Below are 20,445 nucleotides of genomic sequence, written 5' to 3' on the forward strand. Positions count from 1 at the left end.
ATGGTTATCTTTCAGCCACATTATGTTGTCATTTACTTGATTACATTGTCTTTAATGTGATATTTGTTGAACTTTGGACATGATTTAAGATGTATTCATGATTTCTGGTCTTGATTTTTGGAATGCTTTTGGCTTAAATTGTACCCCTAAATTCTGCTATTAAAAAATCATTCCTCATGACTCCTCTGTGTATTCAAGGTCTCATCTGCTTGCTCCAGTGACAAAATACTTCTACTACTTACTCCCATTAATACTAAGAGCTAGCATAGTTTATATTTCTATCTATGCATCAGAAGAATTATTTATTACATTTGATTTGCAGAGTAAAATCTGTTTTCAGTTAAACCTGTGTGAGTAGGTTTGAATAGGTGTAACTAAAGACACAAATTACGTGTATTAGGCCTGCAAAAGGACATAATTGGGCAGGCAGAATTGTCATTATTGTCTGTGACAACAAGGAGAAATCAGCATGACTTTCAGATCCTACATTTACTTATTATTGTTGACATGGGGGATGAAGCCTTTTTATTTGTACATTGAAAAATTTGGTCATAAAGCATGTGAGAGAAACAGGAATTCTAAAAAGCCATTTTTGGTGGCTCTTAGTAGATAAAAGCCTGAAGAAAATATTAAATGAAAGCAGCTAATGAAAATAAGCTGCAGCAGCATGGCAAAGGTGGGATAATAAAGTAGAGTGCGGCAAAATTTTTCACCTTAATTTTTTTTGATGAAAAATGCAGATTTGGTGACATCAAAATATTTTGTGAATTTCTGAATGTTTCACAAATTGTTTATATATAAATTTTAAACAATCCTGAAATATTCCATACATAAGAATATACATGAGAATGGCAGACCAAGGATCCTAGCCCAGTATTCTGCCTTCCAATATTGGTCAATGTCAGATGTCTCAGAAGGAATGAACAGAATAGGTAATCAAGTGATTTTTGCCCATTCCCTGCTTCTAATAAAGGCTAGGGACACCCTTCCTGCCATCTTGGCTAATAGCCATTGAAAGACCTATTCTCTGTGAACTTATCTAGCGATTTTGAACCCTGTTAAAGTCCTGGCCTTCACGATCTTCTCTGGCAAGGAGTTCCATAGGTTGACACTGATGTGTGAAGAAATGCTTTTTTGCTTGTTTTTTACTTGATACATAATTCATTTGATAATCACTAGTTCTTGTGTTTTTCCTTATTTACTTTTTCCAAACAAATAATGATTTTACACACCTCTATCATATCCCCCATTAGACTCCTCTTTTCTAAGCTGAAAAGTCCCAGTCTTATTAATCTCTCCTCATATAGCAGACATTCCAAACCCCTAGTCATTTTTGTTGCCCTTTTCTGAACTTTTCCATTGCCAAGATATCTTTTTTTTTTTTTTTTTTTTTGAGATGAGGCAACCATGTCTGCATGCAATATCCAAAATGTGGGCATATTATGGATTAATATACAGTCAATAAGATATTTTCTGTCTTATTCTTGATCCCTTTCTTAATGATTACTAACATTCTGTTTGCTTTTTTGGCTGCTGCTTCACATTGATTGGATGTTTTCAAGGCACCATCCACAGTGACTCCAAGATCTCTCTGGAGTGGTAACAGCTGATTTAGTTGTATGGTAATAGCTAATTTAAATACTGTAATGTTTTCGAAAATAAATGTTTTGACTTTCTATATGAAACATCCTTCAATATTATTTTTAAAAATTAAATGTTAGAAATTGACAGTGTTTAATTTTGGTTTGATCAAGACATTTGGTTCAGTCCAAAATTGTTTATTTTTTAAAATTGTCATTGAATATTAAAAATGAATTATTTGCACAGAACTAATAATATGTAGAAGAGACTGAGAACTGTCAATATCAAAACAGTTGTAGAGAGACAGATATGTTGCCAAACCATCCTGATGATATTTTGCAGTGCTGCATTAGAAAGAAGAACCAAGTTGTCTCAGTATGCACATTTTGAGACTCAGTTGAAATAGTGTGATAATTATTCAAATTCTTTTTTACCTTCTCTTTGAAAGAAAATGAAACGGTATATTATAGGCCTGTTTAGAAAGGTAATTTGGTTTTGAAATATAAGCCATGACCATCATAAATAATGTAGATGGGTGGGAAAGTGAAGAGCAAAGAGGACTTTAAGCAACCTTGCTGTTCATTAATTGCGAGCTGGCTATAGGATTGAAACTGCCCTCACATAATTTAGAACATTTTAATGGCTGCTTTAATATCTACATTGGCTGCAGCCATCACATAGGGAGTGCTGCACTTGGTGCAGATAAGGCACAAGTCTGCTTGCTCCCTGCTATTCCCTACCCTACTGTACTCCCCATGTAGAGACAGGAGATTTGGATGGTGTAAGCGGCTATATCAGTTTTACACTCCCTGAGGAATCTTTTCTGTCCAGGAAATTCCTTAGGCAGCATGAAGCATTTAGGCTACGTCTACACTGGCCCCAAATTCTGGAAAAGGCATGCAAAGCAGGTAAGTCAGAATAGGGAAATCCGCGGGGGATTTAAATAAACATGTCCGCCGCTTTTTTTCCGGCTTGGGGAAAAGCCGGAAAAAAGCGTCTAGACTGGCGCGATCCTCCGGAATAAAGCCCTTTTCCGGAGGATCTCTTATTCTTCCCTGAAAGAATTGTACCATCCTTCAGTAGATATTAGTTACATTAGCCTCTTAAGGTATTGTCATTTTTTTGTAATATTGTAATTTCATGTACATGTTGATACAAATGTGCTCAATTGGTTAATTTAGTTTACTTTGCCTGCATGAAAATTTTAGCCTAATGTTGACAGGATTTCAGCGTGTTTCTGTTTATTCACTCAGCACCTAAATACAAGGCATTGGGTTTGTAGTGTTTTTATACAACTGTAGAACAATGACCAGAGACTAAGTAACTTGACCTAGATCTTAAGCTTTCTCATTTGGGTAAAATTGGCTTCACTACTCCTACACTGAGGGCTGGTCTACACTACTATAAATTGATATAATTTATATCACTCAGTATGAAAAAACGAACTCCTGAATGACATAAGTTACATTGATGTAAAGCACCGTCTCCTGCTGATGTGGCTATCGCCTCTCATTGAGGAGTAGTTACATGGACCGGTAGAATGGTCCTCTGTTGGCATTTAGCTTCTGTTTTGCTAATATAATGGTCTGTAAAATAGATACAGGTAAAGGTGATTGCAGAGGAGAATGAGTGTTTATCTACTCACTGTGATTAGCTATACAGATAGTCCCCGAGTTACGCGGATCTGACTTACGTCGGATCAGTTACGAACGGGGATTTTCTCGCCCCGGAGGACTCGAGCGGCGGGACACCTGGTCCCGCCGCCCGCCTCCTCCGGGGCGAGAAAAGCTGCTCCCCGTCTCCCTGGTCTGCTGCGGGAGCCAGCAGACCATGGAGACGGGGAGCAAAGCGGCCCAGGACCCAGGGCCGGACCCGCGGCCACTTCCAGATCAGCAGACCATGGAGGCTGATCTGGAAGCGGCCGCAGGTCCGGCCCCGGGTCCTGCGCCGCTTTACTCAGCGTCTCCCTGGTCTGCAGACCAGGGAGGCGCTGAGCAAAGCCGTGCAGGACCCGGCCCGACCCGCGGCGCTTCCAGCTGATCTGGAAGCACCCCGGGTCCGGCCCTGGGTCCTGCGCCGCTTTGCTCCGCGTCTCCCTGGTCTGCTGGGGGGGGGGGACGCAGCTAGTGCCCCCCCCCCCAGCAGACCAGGGAGATGTGGAGCAAAGCCTGGGGCCTGTGGTCGAGCAGGTGGGGTGCTGCCGGTTGGTCCCGCAGCACCGCTCCTTGGCGCTACTGGACCAACCCGGCAGCACCCCAGCTGCTCAGCCCCAGGAGTCCTGATTCAGCCGCTGCTGATCAGTTTCAGCAGTTGCTCTGCCCCAGGCTTCCTGGAATCAGCTGCTGATCAGTTTCAGCAGCAGCTGACTTGGGGATGCCTGGGGTTCTTAAGTTGAATCTGTATGTAAGTCAGAACTGGTGTCCAGATTCAGCGGCTGAATCTGGATGCCAGTTCCGACTTACATACAGATTCAACTTAAGAACAAACCTACAGTCCCTATCTTGTACATAACCCGGGGACTGCCTGTATCCCTAAATCAAACTCTAGGTTCTTAAACAACATGAGAAAAATATTGTTTATCTGCATATTTTGATCATCATCAATGGAAATATTTTTCCATTGGTTTATGCACAAAATCAACGTATACTCACATTTACCTATAAAAATCTAATTCTTTCAAGCCAACTGTACCAACTACCAACTGTAGTTTAAATAATAGTAGTTTAAATAATACATAAATGAGCGCAGTAAACTCAGTTACCTTGTTCCATATCAACAGGTAAGCAGTAATATGGATTCTGTAACTCACCTAACTCACCATTCTTTCACTCTCCCCTCCCTCTTAACAACTGCAAGGGAATGGGATATGAAAATGTTCTTGATAGCCACAATTTTGGTTAGTTACTGAAAGGGAAGCTTCTCATTCCTTCCTTGTGGCAAAGAGTTTCCAAATTCCCAATCCTTAACAATTGTGGATTTTTATTTGTAAATGAAACAGAAAGCTGTCCCACACTACTAATACTCCTCATTACACTTTTTTTTTTAAACTTTTTACTGTATCTGTCCCATTGCTGTAACTCAAATCAAAAAGTAGCTTTTTAGTTTTATGGAGCTGCTCTCATGGAACTAGCAAATCCAAGAACTAAGTCATCTGCTGATGGTTTAGAGTGTACACTTCGTTACAGTTGCAAAAAGGAAGGTTCTCTTCCACCACTGCTGTACACAAAGTAGGTTTTATTTTTTGAGATGTATCAATGAAACTGGCACACACAACTATTGCTCCTACGTTAACCTGCTCTACTAATAAACTTCATATTACTATTAAGTATCTTTTAAATCTTGAGAGCAGCTATTAACTAAAGTTAAACTGCTAGAATTGCCAGAATCTAGGAAATTTTGATAAGCAAATCATCAAAGTTTTCCAAATACTTATACATTCCTCTTTTTGGAATAGTCTGTAAATTTTATTTTACCTATCAAACCAAGCAAGTAAAAATCATCTACCCATTTGAAAAGTTATGGCTTTAAACCATGCATTAATAAGGTAATCAGAGAGGTGTTTATTCTTCTTTTCTCCAAGGAACTAATCATTGTGCTTGATTGTTTGGCCTTTATAATGTTTTAAATTTTTTTTAAAATAAGGCAGTAAATTTCACCAAGGAATTTAGTACATTAATTTGTTTAGTCAAAATGTGTTTGAAAGGTTTTTAAGATGCCTAATCACACCTGACAAAAGGAATGGTGCAGATGTTCAGAAACCCCTGGTAAACATTTGTCTGTCTTAACACATCTTATGAAAATGCAGAATCTAAAAAATGGCTAACAATTATGTAGTTTAAATGGAGAAAACTACAAACTGAGTAGTCAAAAAATTCTTAATTCTCAAAGAAGTCAAACAGCTGTCAACACAGTTCAAAAGAATTTACACGTTGATTAATGGTATAAATATTAACTAATTATTCCAAATGCCTGAGAAATTTACAGTTACTTTTCGTCTCTTACTAACACAATGGTAAAAGGAAACACAATGATTAAGACTTTTAAACTTAAACAGAGAAACTAAAATACTGATATAACAGAGACCGAGTAGGGGGACCAAACTTGGATACTAGAAAATTCAGATAAATTTGATTTAAGACTTACAAAAAGTGTTTCAAAGGAAGGAGGGAGGAAGAAATCAGAAATCAAAACTGAGTCAAGAGCCAGAGTCTCAAACTCACCGCCCTCAGACCATCTACAACCTGAGCAGTTCTACAAGCCAGCCTGTGCGCGGATGCCAGCATACAAGTTCCCGCAGCCCTGCGGGTGTGTCCATACCCTTCCCATAAGGCCAGCCCCTGCTTTGCCCCACCTCTTCCCATCCCTGCTCTACCTTCTCTCAACCTCCACCCCAAAAGGGATGCAGGCTCAGAGATTACCATGGGAAACTGGCATGGAACAGCAGATGTTGGGCCCCCCTGCACACACCGCAGCAGTGGGAGCCACAGGAAAGCAGAGTGACACAGCAGCCTCTGCTGTGCTCCAAGATCATTTTCCAAGCCAACATGATTGTGGGGGGGCTGGAACACTGCATCCTGCTACCTTGGTGATGGTCTCAGGCTAGGCACGGCCTCATGGGCTAACCTGAGTGTAGGGGACCATTCTGTCCATAAGAGAATTGGAGCAACCAATGCACATCCTATGGATGGGACAGCTCTGCAAACACCTCTCCTGGACCACAGGGATATGCCAGCAGTTGCATGGAGCTTGCCAGAAGCTGCTCTAGACCTACTGAGCTGCCAGTGGTATGAGTCCCTGGGAAGTATGTTAATTGCCTGGGGAAAATAGGTAGGGTCAGAGGATGTGAAGGGGAAGCACACAGGCTGGCAGGCAAGTCCAGGAGATGCATGAGTGGGATGAGAGTGTGGAGACCTCCCTCATACCCCCAGGACCCTGCCAGATGGAGGTGTCTGCTGGCCCACTAGAAGGATTTGAGGACTGAAACTGGCCCTAAGGTAAATTGAGTTTGAAACCCCTGGTCAAGAGTATGTGTTAAATTTAGCAGCAGAATTGATAAAGCAATTGCAAAAAGAAATAAAAAATGAATCTCTACCCCAGGGGAGCAGGAACTTGAAATACATACATCTAAAAGGACTGGACAGAAAACTAAGAAATGTTTCACGACCAAAAACGCACAAAAGCAGATAAGTACTGTTAGAGACTACATGAACAAAAATGTTTGATCAGCATGCTTCTCTTGATCTTTCTAATAAAGCAAGTTTAATGGATTATGTTTTCCAATCTGCATTATTTTGCATTTATCAACACTGAAATTCATATACCATTTTACTGCTGTCACTTAATTTTGTGAGATTCTTTTGAAGCTCTTCAAAATCTGCTTTGGACTGAACTATTTTGAGCAGTTTAGTATCATCTGCAAGTTTTGCCACCTCACTGTTTACCCCTTTCTTCGGATCATTTAACACACTTCTGCTCTAAGGCCCAATTTGAATACTATTGTGAATCTAGATACACATTTATACTTTCTGACTACGCTAATACCCGAAGTGCACTACATACAACTTTATACAAAATTTACGTTTGTTTTTAAAACTATTAATAGTAATTAGTTATCAGCTATGTATTTTCACCCATAAGTTTCACTGTAAGATAATTTTGGTCTTATACATTTCCTTGAGAATTTCACTGTGATCTACTCAGAGACAAAGAAAACAAACTATACTCAGAGAAAGAGATAGGTAGGAAGTAAGAGGGGACTTAGCGCAATCAGTCAAAGAATGTTCCATGTCCCTAGAGCTTTTGTGAAAACAAGAATAGATAATTGAAGGTAATAGTCCCACAGTCATAAAACAGTTTTATTGCCATCTAACAAGTACAGAATCATTAGAGTATTTATAATTTGAATACTGAAATAAAATAATTTGAATATTAGACAAATTCAAAAAAATCAATTTCATAAACAGTCTTATTCAGTGCCTTTCTAATCCAAAAAAGATTAGCAATTGGAACATCATTACTGAGCTATACCAAAACTCTTGGCTATGGAAATTTTTTAAAATTGATCCTTGTAGATCATCCACAGTTTAGCTGGATATAACATTCCAAAGTCCACTCCCAGTTTGACAAAGTCAACCAACATGAGTCATGACGCAAGCAATATCCTGGGAGCAGGGGAAGGGGGGAAGAATGGGGCGGCTATGATTTTACACCTTAGAAATGAAAGCAGTGCTATCTCTGACCTTGAAGGTCCAAAAATAGGTCTCCAGATGTATATTAACTATCATGCCTAAAATGATGGGATGGGGTACTAAAATTTTCTCCAAAATTTCACTTTGAAAGGTGTCAAACTTTTAACCAATACAAGAAACAAATCTCTTTTGTGATCTCAGTTTCTCAGCTTTCAATGCTATGATGCTATTATTTCTCAAAGGAGAATTTCAAATGGGAACAGGAGACGAGGGTATCACTTTTGGGTCAAATCCCACAGGCAGGCAGCTGAGCCAAGGAATTTCTGAGCAGCTACTTAACTAGGCAATGCAACCACATTCACGTTGGGAGGAATATCTGGAAGGAGCCCTGAAGTCAGTGTGCTTTCTTACATTATATAAAGTTGTTAAGAGTTGGGTCTTCCTTGACACTTGTGGTTGAGGCTTAGATTCAGGAACCTGGAAAGTGGATGCTAAAAATCACTTTATCCTGAATAGTTCTTCATTGCCTGAATGAAACTAGAGGAGAAAGAACCACCCAGCACACACACTGGGAAGCTAAACCACAGAAGTTCATAAACCTAAAACTGCCATAAAACTAGGACAAAGCAGAAAACCTATAGAATACATAATAGGTATTGTTTCTTAAATGATGGGAACAAACAAAGCAGGTATATTGGAAGATGGTTTCCTCTTATCTGAGGGAAAAGACCAAAAAAATCTTAGCAAAAACACACAGGCTGCGTCTAGACTTGTCTATACTGGCCACTTGAATTTGCGCAAGAACACTGATGATCTAATGCAGGGGTCTCCAAACTTTTCAGCCCGAGGGCCGCATTAACTATCAAACAGCAGTTCGGGGGCCGACTACACACTTGAGGTCCAAATAAAAAACAATCAAAACATGGATGTTGTTTTTAATTATTTATTTAATATTATTTTATTCAGTTATTATTTAATAACACATTGATACACTACACATGAACACCTGTATTAGTGTGAATGGTGAAATTGTTTCCTGGATGCCAAAATAGCAGACATTTCTGGCTTTAGATTTGTTGTCCCTAACATCAACAGTGACCTGAGATTATCATCGGACAAGTTTGTTCTCAAATTGTTCTTCACATATTTCAGACGTGGGGAACTCAGCTGTTGCTTCAGCCATGAAGACCTTGCACTGCTGAAAGTGCGTCAAGTTGTTGGCCTGTACTTGTTCCAAAAACAAATTAGCAGCATGCCAGGCACATGCTATGGGGCACTGCATTAATGCACTGGGGAAAACGCACCCTTCAGGCCAGCGAGAAGAAATCCAGAGAGTGAGAAAAATACTTAAAAGGAGCAAGGGACAAATGAAGCATTAAAAATTAAAATTTTTCCTCACCTAGAAGCTGATTTTAGGCACTAGATCTGGTGTTTTAGGAGAGATCTGAAAGAATTTAATATCGATTTAAATCAGGGGTCACCTTTTTAAAGTTCCTGCGGGGGTTCACGTTCCCCCGCACGTCGCCGGGCGGGCGTTACCACCACCGCCCATCCTGCTCCTGATTGGCCGGCTGCCCTGTCAGTCTGGGCGGGGGAACGCCGCCCGTGCTAACCCCCGCCCCCTGCGCCGTTTGCCGCCGCGCGGCCGCTTGTCAGCGGAGCGGCCCGCTTCTCCTGCCCTGGCGCGGCGTGAGTACACGCCGCACACCCCTGACAGGGCCCCCCCACCGCGGCAAGAAGGGCCCGTTCGGCGGCGCCCCAGGGACGGTCTCCACGGGCCGGATGAGAGGGCCTCGCGGGCCGCATCCGGCCCGCGGGCCGTAGTTTGGAGACCCCTGATCTAATGTATGATCGTCAGTGTTCTTGCGCAAATACAATGACTCTCCCGCTCGGGAAAAAGCCCTCTTCCGCAACTGAGAACCGTTTTGCGCAAAAAAGCCCCGATGGCGAAAATGGCGATCAGGGCTTTCTTGCGCGAAACTGCGTCTAGATTGGCATGGACGCTTTTCCGCAAAAGCATTCGTGCCCATCTAGACGCTCTTTTCCGCAAATGCTTTTAAAAGAAAAACTTCTGTTAAAAGCATTTGCGGAAAATCATGCCAGTCTAGACGCAGCCACGCACAATATCAGACTTGTATTTACTTCCAACATACATGTGTTAACAGAATCCAAGGAAACCATTTTCCCAGTTATAATTTTTAAAGGTGTAATTTCAATATGAAAATATTTCAAGCAAACACATTTAAGGATATTTCCTTAAAAAGCAGAAATGCAACAGGAATAACTGAAATGCCGCACCTCCAAATCCTTGGTTCAAATCTGATTCAGAACGATAAGGACAGAAAGTCGTCACTATCTAATAATATTTGTAAAGTGAACAATGACAAAAAACCACCACTAATGGCACCTTTGTGGGCAGTCTCAGAGGTGAAAGATTGAATATGCATGTAGATTGAATTAAACTTTCATTCTACAGTTGGCTGTTCCACATCTAAGTTGAGTAACCCTGAGGGAGAAGAAAAAGCAGCAGAGTTTAGAAACTTTCACTGCCAATGTTTGTACTTTGAGTACTCTAAATATGGTACTTTTTTAAAATAATTCCAAGATGGTGAATTGATCCAATGAAACCACAAGCAAAACCACTTTCCAATAAAGATTTGAATTCTAGAAACAGCTCATGGAGCAACACAAAAAAGAATACTTATCCACAAGTTAGAAGTTATCCTGTAAAATACTGAGACCTTTATTTTAAAAAGATATCTTACATCTCAGTTTTTCACAGATTTAATGGGGTTTCTTTCTTTTCTTTTTACTATGATTTGTCTGCTTTGCAAGTTATCACAAAACATTTAAGTGTCCAGACAAAAATATCACTTATTCATATTAAGGGATAAAAGTGACAAGGTAGGTGAAGTACACCTGAACCTCCATACTCCAGGTGTCCCTAATCCAGGAACCATCATGTTATGGACTCTGGCAGGTAAAGGAGTAAGAGGTTCTGCGTGCTGCTGCTCTCCCACCACTCGAGCTGGGAGAATGGCAGTGCAGTGACATGCTTTCCCTGAGACTTTGCCCTGTCGCTGCTGCAATCATGCGAAACAATGCTTGGGAGCGGCGGGGAGCAGAGAGCCACGTGTGCCCCAGCGAGTGGAGCAAAAGCTAAGTCTCCCTCTTCCATCCCCCTCACACCTAGAACTCACCGCACACAGTCTACTCCAGCAAATTCTTTAATTCAGCATATCCTGTTCCCCAGGCTTGCCAGATTAAAGAGGTTCAAGTGTAATATCTTTTATTGGACCAATTTTGTCTCTCTTCTACCTTAGGACCTATATGGTTACAACAACACTGCATTAAAATCTTTATAGTAACCTTAAATATGTCAGTTTCTTACTATAACAAAAAAATCAACTAAATTATGATAGTCGGCTCTATGTCTAATAAGGGCTTCCAGCTCAGATAACTATTTGGTGGCATGGAATTTTAAGGATCCATTTCACATCTCTCTTCTTCCTAGTACTCAGTTAAGTCAAAAATATTTGGTGAAAAGAACTCCATGAGTCATCTTTATTTCTTAGTAACTCAACACTATAGCTACACATTCTGATACACATGCTTTTATAAGTGCTGTTCCTAAAATTGTCACAAGGGGTAAAACCTTCAGAAAAGAACAATTCAATAATTCTTCATTAAGAGTAACCTACATAGTCAGCTAGATTATAAAATCATTCACACAGAGAATAATTAAAGAATTAAATATTTAAATATAGTCATACCTCTATTTTTGCCCAGTGTTCTGTATGTATAATTTCAAAAAGCAAAGAAAAATAACAAATGATGCATTAGATCTGCTTTAAATTATCAGAAATATACTTCTAATTTAGCACCACTCTAACATACAAAATTCTCATCTGAAAATATTTTTAAAATAGTCACCCATTTAAGAATGTTATGTATTGTTCACTGTGAGATGGGTAGTATTCTATTCAACATGCTTATTAGTTTATAATATTAAGTCTTCTGAGATAATATGCCTTCTTTCAATGGAAAGAGCATTTAAGGGAATTTAATGCTTTTAGACTAACAACACTAGAGCCTTAAATCCCTTGTCTTCTAAAGACCAATTACAAATCAGGCAATGATAGTGCAAGCTTCCCACTAGTGACCCATACAAGTACCTGCAGGCAGAAAATATTACGTCCAGTCAATCCTCATCCTCTTTCTTGAAAAGTACATAAATTTGACTACAGTATGTTCTGGACCATTAAAACAGCATCTTTTAGTCAATACTAAGTTAGGCAATTAGTTTTTAGTATCAATTAGTCTCTTTAAAAATCATCCAACTGTTGTGTGGAGCCATGTTCTGTTGTATATAAATTATGCACAGGTTTGGTTCCATTATATGTGTTTCTAACATCAAATTTGCTTATTTAATAGTTTACAAGTTTAACAGTTTAAATTATACACAGACTCTTCATTTAAAGCCTTGTCTCCCGAAGATTCCTAATTTAGCTGTAAACATTCCTTTGAGTAAAACACCTATGCCTAGAAGTATTCTATACCCCCTCACCCCAAATTTTAGGGAAAGGGTGTTGAAACATCATGAAGCAATTGTACATGTGTGGCTTATTGGCACAATGTACATTTTACATTCCTGTCCAATTAGGAAAAAAATCAAAAGTAGCATGCATGTATTATAAGCCAGGGGTGCATGTACCCTTGAAGTACAGAAGTCTACCCAGGGCACAACAACTCATCAAGATGTTTGCCTAGCTTTGTAACAGGCAACATAAAAAGCACTAATGAAACCAGTACAAACTAAAATGTCCTACAATGACTTGTTTACAATACTCTGTATCAGCAGTCACCAACCAGGAGATCAGGATCTACCGGTAGATTTTGGAGCCTCTGACAGGTGATCCTTACTAGTATGGCTGAGAGGCAATCAAATGCTGGCACTTCAACTGCCCCACTGCTCCTGCCCTCTACGAGCCTCCTGCTTGTTGTGCCTGGTTGGGGAAACAGAAGCAGGGGGTGCTGATGTCACTCTTCCCCCTTCCCTGTACCCCATTTTCAGAGTAAGGAGGGTGGGGCCTCAGCAAAGAGGTGGGGCAGAGGCAGGGCCTCAGAGAAGAGGTGGGGTGGGGGGTACTTGGGTTTGAGGTAGATCCTGACTGACAAATTCAAAAAGTGATTTTGTGCTTAAAAAGGTTGGAGACCACTGCACTATATACACTAAGGCTGTGTCTACACTGGCAAGTTATTCTGGAAAAATCAGCCGCTTTTCCGGAAAAAACTTGCCAGCTGTCTACACTGGCCGTTTGAATTCCGGAAAAGCACTGACGATCTCATGTAAAATCATCAGTGCTTTTCCGGAAAAACTATGCTGCTCCCGTTCGGGCAAAAGTCTTTTTCCGGAAAACTGTTCCAGAAAAGGGCCCATGTAGACAGCACAGGAGTGTTTTCCGCAAAAAAGCCCCGATTGTGAAAATGACGATCGGGGCTTTTTTGCGGAAAAGCGCGTCTAGATTGGCCATGGACACTTTTCTGGAAAAAGTGCTTTTCCGGAAAAGCGTCCTCCTAATCTAGACGCACTTTTCCAAAAATGCTTTTAACAGAAAACTTTTCCGTTAAAAGCATTTCCTGAAAATCATGCCAGTGTAGACGTAGCCTAAGATGTAATTACAATATTTATATTTTGTAATTATATAGTAAAAATGAAAAAATAAGCGATTTTTCAGTAATAGTGTATTGAGATGGGGTGAAAGTACAATAGTACAAGACAGAGAATTGGGGGGGATGTAATACCTGTAAGAAATATAAGTGGGGGGTGGAGCTCAGCAGGCTCAGCACGGTGGGGGAGGGGAATGCGAATGAGAGGGCTCACAACATGTGCCACTCACTCCTCTGCTCCCTTCCCACACAAGCCAGCAGGGAAAGAAGGCAGGTGACCTGTGTAATTTCCCCTCATTCCCTGACAGTGATCGACGGGGAAGAGCAAGCAACAAGTAGCTTTCAGTAGGAACTGGGAGGGAGGGAGGAGGGAATTCAGCTGCCTGCTCTCTCTAGTAGTGCCCTGGGTGGCTCGGGCACATCCTGAGTCAACCACTTTCACCCTCCTGCTGCTTAGCACAGCAGCCTGCCCTGGGAACCTGGAAGCATGCTTAGCCTCCTCCTGCAGAGGAGCACCCCAGCCTGGTCTTACCAAAGCAATGCACCAGCTTAAGCTCACCTCTGATAGTGACACTTTTGGAAGTAAGTAGGTTTTAAGTGAGGTGAAACTTGGGGATATGCAAGACAAATCAGACCCTCTGAAAGGGGTACAGAAGTCTGGAAAGGCTGAGAGCCACTGTTATAAACTATTTAAAAATCCTTATGGGTAATGTTTTTGCAGTGCCTAATAAAATTAAAGACAGGCATTTATATTATAAACTCTTCAGGATAGAATGGATTATTTTCTGTGGCCTCAAGCCTGTAAGGACTTGCACAAGAGTTCAATTTTATGTACTGTGTAGTTCCATTCACGTTAATAGGACTACTCCTAGTGCATAAAATAAGCACATTGTTAAGTCTTTACAGTACCTAGCACAATGGAACCTCAAGCAGGCTGAAGCCTATAGATGCTATGGAAAAATAAGTAATAGTGAACGAAAATCAGATCAGAACCCCAAATTCTGAAGTCCAGATCGAGACCCTCTCCACTAAATGAATAAATAATTATTTACTTGAAATAATTCAGTTAAATCAGTTTGACAATAACAGCAAGGAAATTTGAAGCCTAAAGGCTATCTTCATCATTCTTCTCTGTATAAGGCTTCACAATCCATCCCTAAATAATGGACGATCCTAAATTCCTTACATGACATTTCTAGCTGTGATGTAGGAAAGCACTTGTTTTACTTTAAAATGCTCTTTTAATGTGATCCAGGTTTGTCAGCAAAGTGTTCAACACATAATAAAGGAAAATACCAGATGACATTTGTTCCGTGCCCTATTTTTTTAAAAATTTTGGTTTTCCACTTAACTTGAAAACAGTAACACAACTTGCTATTCTGTTTGCATGGCTCTTTTATGATTAGCAATTTCAACTAAAATGCAAAAGCTTTTATTTGTTTGGGATGTTATTTTGTTTGCTGTTTTTGTTAATACAAATGTAAGGAACATGACCTGAATAGTTTAATGAGTATGATTTTCAGTATAATGTGTCTTACTTAGCTTTTAATTTTGTCCTTGTTTAAGAGATTTAAAGTTCCTTTGACACTACATATTTCTCCTTAAATGTGGTGGCAGTGGGGGGTATACTTCCTGTCAGTGCTGGAAAAACACCAAATAAAGATGTCCCAATAGAAATAATATAATTTTTCTAGAAAGGAGAACAAAGGATATTATATTTATGAGATATGCTGACACTCTCCTAAAATACTGTGCTTAAAAAGGTTACAACCAACTCCCACATATGTTTCAAAGGTGGGTGGGGAGTGAGAGACATAAAATAAATCAATGTCTTTATGATTTAGGAAAACTGATCAGTCTACGAGCAAAAAGAGAGAAAAAAAAGGAAGCCAAAGGCTGCATCTAGACTGGCATGATTTTGCACAAATACTTTTAACGCAAAAGTTTTTCCGTTAAAAGCATTTGCACAAGAGAGCGTCTATACTGGCATATGCCTTTGCGCAAAAGATTTGCTTTTGCACAAAAGCCTTTGTGCCAGTGTAGACGTTCTCTTGCGCAAGAAAGCTCCGGTGGCCATTTTAGCCATCGGGCTTTCTTGAGCAAGAAATTAACATGGCTGTCTACACTGGCCCTTTTGCGCAAGAATACTTGCGCAAGAAGGCTTATCCCTGAGTGGGAGCTTTGGAGTATTTGCGCAAGAACCATTGATTTTGTACATTACAAAGCCAGCGTTCTTGCGCAAATACTCGTGGCCAGTGTAGACAGGCGGCAAGATTTTGCGCAAAAGCAAATGCTTTTGCACAAAATCATGCCAGTCTAGACGCACCCAAAATGTTATAATTCCAGAAGACATGTGAAAAACCATTTTAAACAAAAATATAATAAGTTGGATACACTGACACTATAGCCTACATAGACAATGGATCAATCCTGTACACAGTGACCCAAGCTTAAACTGAAAGATATAATTTTGTACCTATTGTAATTTAATACATAGTCTTATTAGAAGGAGCCAGGGTTTAAAAAAATGTTTTTAAACCTCAATATACAGAGAGTTCCTAAACAATGAATCATCAGAGCTACTGCTCTGGAAAAATCTATAAACAAATTCAAGGTTACAGGTAATGTGGTCTCAAGACATTACTATGCAATCTTTCAGGTAGGGTAGGATTTATATTGTATATAATGGAGTGTGCTCTCTTTTATACGAAATATCTTGGCACTATGAAATTATCAAAAGGCTAAGAGATGCAACAGGCAAGATATAAATCCTTTCTTTGACTGGAATACTTTGTCTCTTAGCAAAACTGTATTTACTAGCAAATCTAGAAAACATGGGTAGCAGAACACTTTATCACAGGGTGCTGCTCTGAAAACTCGCCACTTGTAGGTAATCATCTATCTAGAAACAAATTTTGGGAGTGGGGAAACTATGTAGGCCCTTCCCAATTCCATACTGTCAAAAAAATTCAGTACTACAGGCAGTCCCCGAGTTACGCGGATCCGACTTATGTTGGATCCGCAGTTACGAACGGGGATTTCTCGCCCTGGAGAACTGGAGCAGCGGGACGCCTGGTCCCGCCGCCCGCCTTCTCCGGGGCGAGAAAAGCTGCTCCCCGTCTCCCTGGTCTGCTGGCGGAGCCAGCAGACCAGGGAGATGGGAGCAAAGCGGGGGAGCACCGGGGACCGTACCCGCGGCCGCTTCCAGATCAGCTGGAAGCGCCGCGAGTCCGGCCGGGTGCTCCGCCGCTCTGTTCAGCGTCTCCCTGGTCTGCAGACCAGGGAGACGCTGAACAGAGCGGCGGAGCACCCGGGGCCGGACCCGCGGCCGCTTCCAGATCTGGAAGCAGCCGCAGGTCCGGCCCCGGGTGCTCCGCCGCTCTGTTCAGCGTCTTCCTGGTCTGCAAACCAGGGAGATGCTGAGCAGAGCGGCGGAGGACCCGGCCGGACCCGCGGCGCTTTCAGCTGATCTGGAAGCGGCCGCGAGTCCGCCCGGGTCCTCCGTGGCTTTGCTCAGCGTCTCCCTGGTCTACAGACCAGGGAGACGCTGAGCAAAGCCGCGGAGGACCTGGGCCGGACCGCGGCGCTGATCTGGAAGAGCCACGGTTCGGCCCGGGTCCTCTGCCGCTTTGCTCCACGTCTCCCTGGTCTTCTGGGGGGGGGGGGGACGCAGCTAGTGCCCCCCCAGCAGACTAGGGAGACGTGGAGCAAAGCCGGGGGCCTGTGGCAGAGCAGGTGGGGCACTGCTGGTTGGTCCCGCAGCACCGCTCCTTGGCGCTACTGGACCAACCCGGCAACACCCCAGCTGCTCTGCCCCAGGAGTCCTGATTCAGCTGCTGATCAGTTTCAGCAGTGGCTGAATCAGAATGCCTGGGGCAGAGCAGCTGGGGTGCTGCTGGGTTGGTCCAGTAGCGCCAAGGAGCGGCCGCGCTACTGGACCAAGCCAGCAGCACCCGAGCTGCTCTGCCCCAGGCGTCCCAAAGTCAGCCGCTGCTGAAACTGACCAACGGCTGACTACAGGAAGCCCGAGGCAGAGTTGCTCTGCCCTGGGCTTCCTGGAATCAGCTGCCGATCAGTTTCAGCAGCAGCTGACTTGGGGACGCCTGGGGTTCTTACATTGAATCTGTATGTAAGTGGAACTGGTGTCCAGATTCAGCCGCTGTTGAAACTGATCAGTTTCAGCAGCGGCTGAATCTGGACGCCAGTTCCAACTTACATACAGATTCAACTTAAGAACAAACCTACAGTCCCTATCTTGTACGTAACCTGGGGACTGCCTGTACTTCAGCACATGTACTCTGGTAAGAGTATTTCAGTGCCACCCTGAGATATGAAAGCCATGTGCTAACTGAAGCGGGGAAAAACAATTAGCTTTATATTCCTCCCACCCATCCACTGTTCAAAAGAGACTGAAATATTACACTGGGACACTTGTCAACTTTTTCTGTGTGTGTTTTTCAATGACGAATTTAAAATTCCAGTTTCTGATAAACAATTTTTAAGAAGTTCACTGTGCTGTATCAGAAACTGGAAAACACACAGAGAAAAAGTTGACAAGTGTCCCAGTGTAATATTTCAGTCTCTTTTGAACAGTGGATGGGTGGGAGGAATATAAAGCTAATTGTTTTTCCCCGCTTCAGTTAGCACATGGCTTTCATATCTCAGGGTGGCACTGAAATACTCTTACCAGAGTACATGTGCAGAAGTACAGGCAGTCCCCGGGTTACGTACAAGATAGGGACTGTAGGTTTGTTCTTAAGTTGAATCTGTATGTAAGTTCCTTCTGTTTAAACCAAATTCTTTCTGTTTAAACCAAAAAATTTGCCAAACCATGGGAGGTCAACATTGTAGCGAGTGGCTCTATTTTTCTTAAGGCAAATAAATGGAACAGCACTTGCAATGCTGCTTACTAATGTCTGACTGCTCTGACACAGCCTATGCCTAGCCAAGGCTTATCAGTTCCTTTCATTACAAAGTGTTAGTGTTACACAATTTTACTGTATTGGCACAAGGAAATAAGGTGATAAAGCATAAAAAACATGCATATGTTTAGCAGCATTAGCAGCACTTCCACTGCTTGCTGGTCTCTCAGAAGACATGTAGGGGCAACTTAGAGCTAACACAAAACTGGTGGCTGTAAATAAACTTTATGGGATTGCAGGAAATGTGGCCACACCCATGATAAGGGGACAAATGACTAACTAAAATCATGACAGACCATGGATATTGCTGGATCAGAGTGTGCCAGACTAGAAAGGGTGAGTCTGTACACAAAAAATAATGCAACTAAGTATAAAGGAAAGCTTGTAAGATTTCTTTTGAAATTTCCTTCTGTTTAAACACTTGTAACTATAATAGATAAATAATTTAATGTCCCTTTAAGAAAACTCACTCTTGGCAATACAACAGTTTTAAGCTATATCTATAATCACAGAGAACAGTAATTTTCGACCCTTTTCACAACACAGCCTTTATAACGATGTATTTATAGAAAATGAGTAGATGCTTCTTTTTCTGTGCATTCTAATAGCCATCAGCAGGTTCAAAATCATTGCTGAAAACAACTAAATACAAAAATTCAACTGAAATGTACAGTATTTATTCGATGCCACACAATTAGAAAGTTACCCATTAGAAATAAAACAGCTTTAAAAATGAACAGTGAAGTTATCCGTTGTCTCATAACCAGCCATTTTAAAATGGAAAAGAAAAAAAAAGTCAGTACAGATGTGCAGTAAATTACACTGTTATTCCAACATTCAAAATATATTTCTGTCTACAGATGCTGCCTCCTCCTCCTCCTCCTCCTCCTCCCTCCAGTGATGATTTTCTCTCAGCACTAGAAAACTCGCCTCATCTTCATGAAAACCAATGCGGACAGCAGCCTAGTCTGGGAGGCTCTTCAAGAACCGTTCTGCCCCTCAGCAATATGGATGGCAATATAGCTCTCAGAACGGTCAATAGTTCCTAGTCCTCTGTCGCTCCTACACGAAGGCTTTTAACGCGTGTTGATTTGTTCAGTGACTCATCTATGCCGGTGAACGGGACCCGGTTGCGCGGAGCGGCCCAGGGCGGGGGCTCGCGAAAGCTGACATGGTGTGACTGCCTCCGAGCGGATGCGAGTTCCAGGTCTCCGCTCCTCCGCAGCGCTAACCGCAACCAAGCGCTGCCTCCGGCTCGCCGCCACCGGGAGTCCAATGGCGGGGCAGGGGCAGGGACACGGCACCGCGGAGCACAGGCACCCAGCGAGCCGAGCGGCTTCAGGGAGGCCGGCGCCGCACGGAGCAAGGCAGCCACGCGCAGCGTGAGGCTGTGCGGGGCGACCCCAGCCCTTCCTCTCCCGCCGCTCAGCCGCGGGCTGGGTCTCCCAGCGAGAGCTCGGCAGCCTCCTCTCTTCCCGCGCCCTCCCCGGCCACCCCCAGGCGAGCCCCCGCCCCGCAGCCCGCCGCCCCTGGAGAAGGGGGCACAGCCCGCGGCTCCTGCCCGGGCACCCGGCTCCCCTCGGCGGGCAGGCGCGGAGCACTCACCGCGGCAGCGGCTCCTCCTCTCGCCGCCCGGCTGATGGTGGCCTCGCGGCTCCCCCAGCCCCTTCGCTCGGCGCGGAGCCGCCCCCAGCTGGAGGCTGCGGCTTGTCTTCTCCTCAGCGGCGGGCTCGGCCGGCCACTCACTTCCGGCGCGCAGGCCCCGCCGCTCCCTGCGCCACAGCCCGCCGCTCCCCCGCGCCCGGCCTGCAGCGAGGGGGAGGCGCCGCCGCCGCTGTGTGAGCGTGGGCGGGAGCCGCCCTCGGCCCGCGCCCGTCGGGGAGCGGCTCCAGACGCGCTTGCAGGCACCTCTGGGCCACCAGCCTCGGGCCAGTATCCCCCATCGAAAACGGAGATGAGCGTTTCCCCCCCCCCCCCCCCGCTTCTGCCGCTGTGTGCCTGAGGGCCGTAGGAAGGAGCGTGTGCCCCTCCACTGCCCCTCAAAATAGGGCAGTGCTGTGTGCCGTGCTACTGCTCGTGCTGCT

General features: G+C 43.2%; 1 protein-coding gene across 6 annotated transcripts in view; it reads right to left on the reverse strand.

Moving 5' to 3' along the window:
* Window positions 1-20,192, reverse strand: part of RAPH1 (Ras association (RalGDS/AF-6) and pleckstrin homology domains 1) — a 174,198-nt gene extending 154,006 nt beyond the window's left edge. For 2 of the 6 annotated variants that reach the window (XM_075933804.1, XM_075933802.1), the window contains exon 1: window positions 19,967-20,188. The gene's annotated coding sequence lies outside the window, so the exon portion shown is untranslated. Of the gene's footprint in view, window positions 1-19,966 lie in introns of all 6 variants that reach the window. The other 4 variants (XM_075933801.1, XM_075933805.1, XM_075933807.1 and 1 more) reach the window with 4 other exon arrangements.
* Between the last annotated feature and the right edge of the window lie 253 nt (window positions 20,193-20,445).

This window comes from Pelodiscus sinensis, chromosome 7, assembly GCF_049634645.1.
Source record: "Pelodiscus sinensis isolate JC-2024 chromosome 7, ASM4963464v1, whole genome shotgun sequence".
NCBI lineage: Eukaryota > Metazoa > Chordata > Testudines > Trionychidae > Pelodiscus > Pelodiscus sinensis.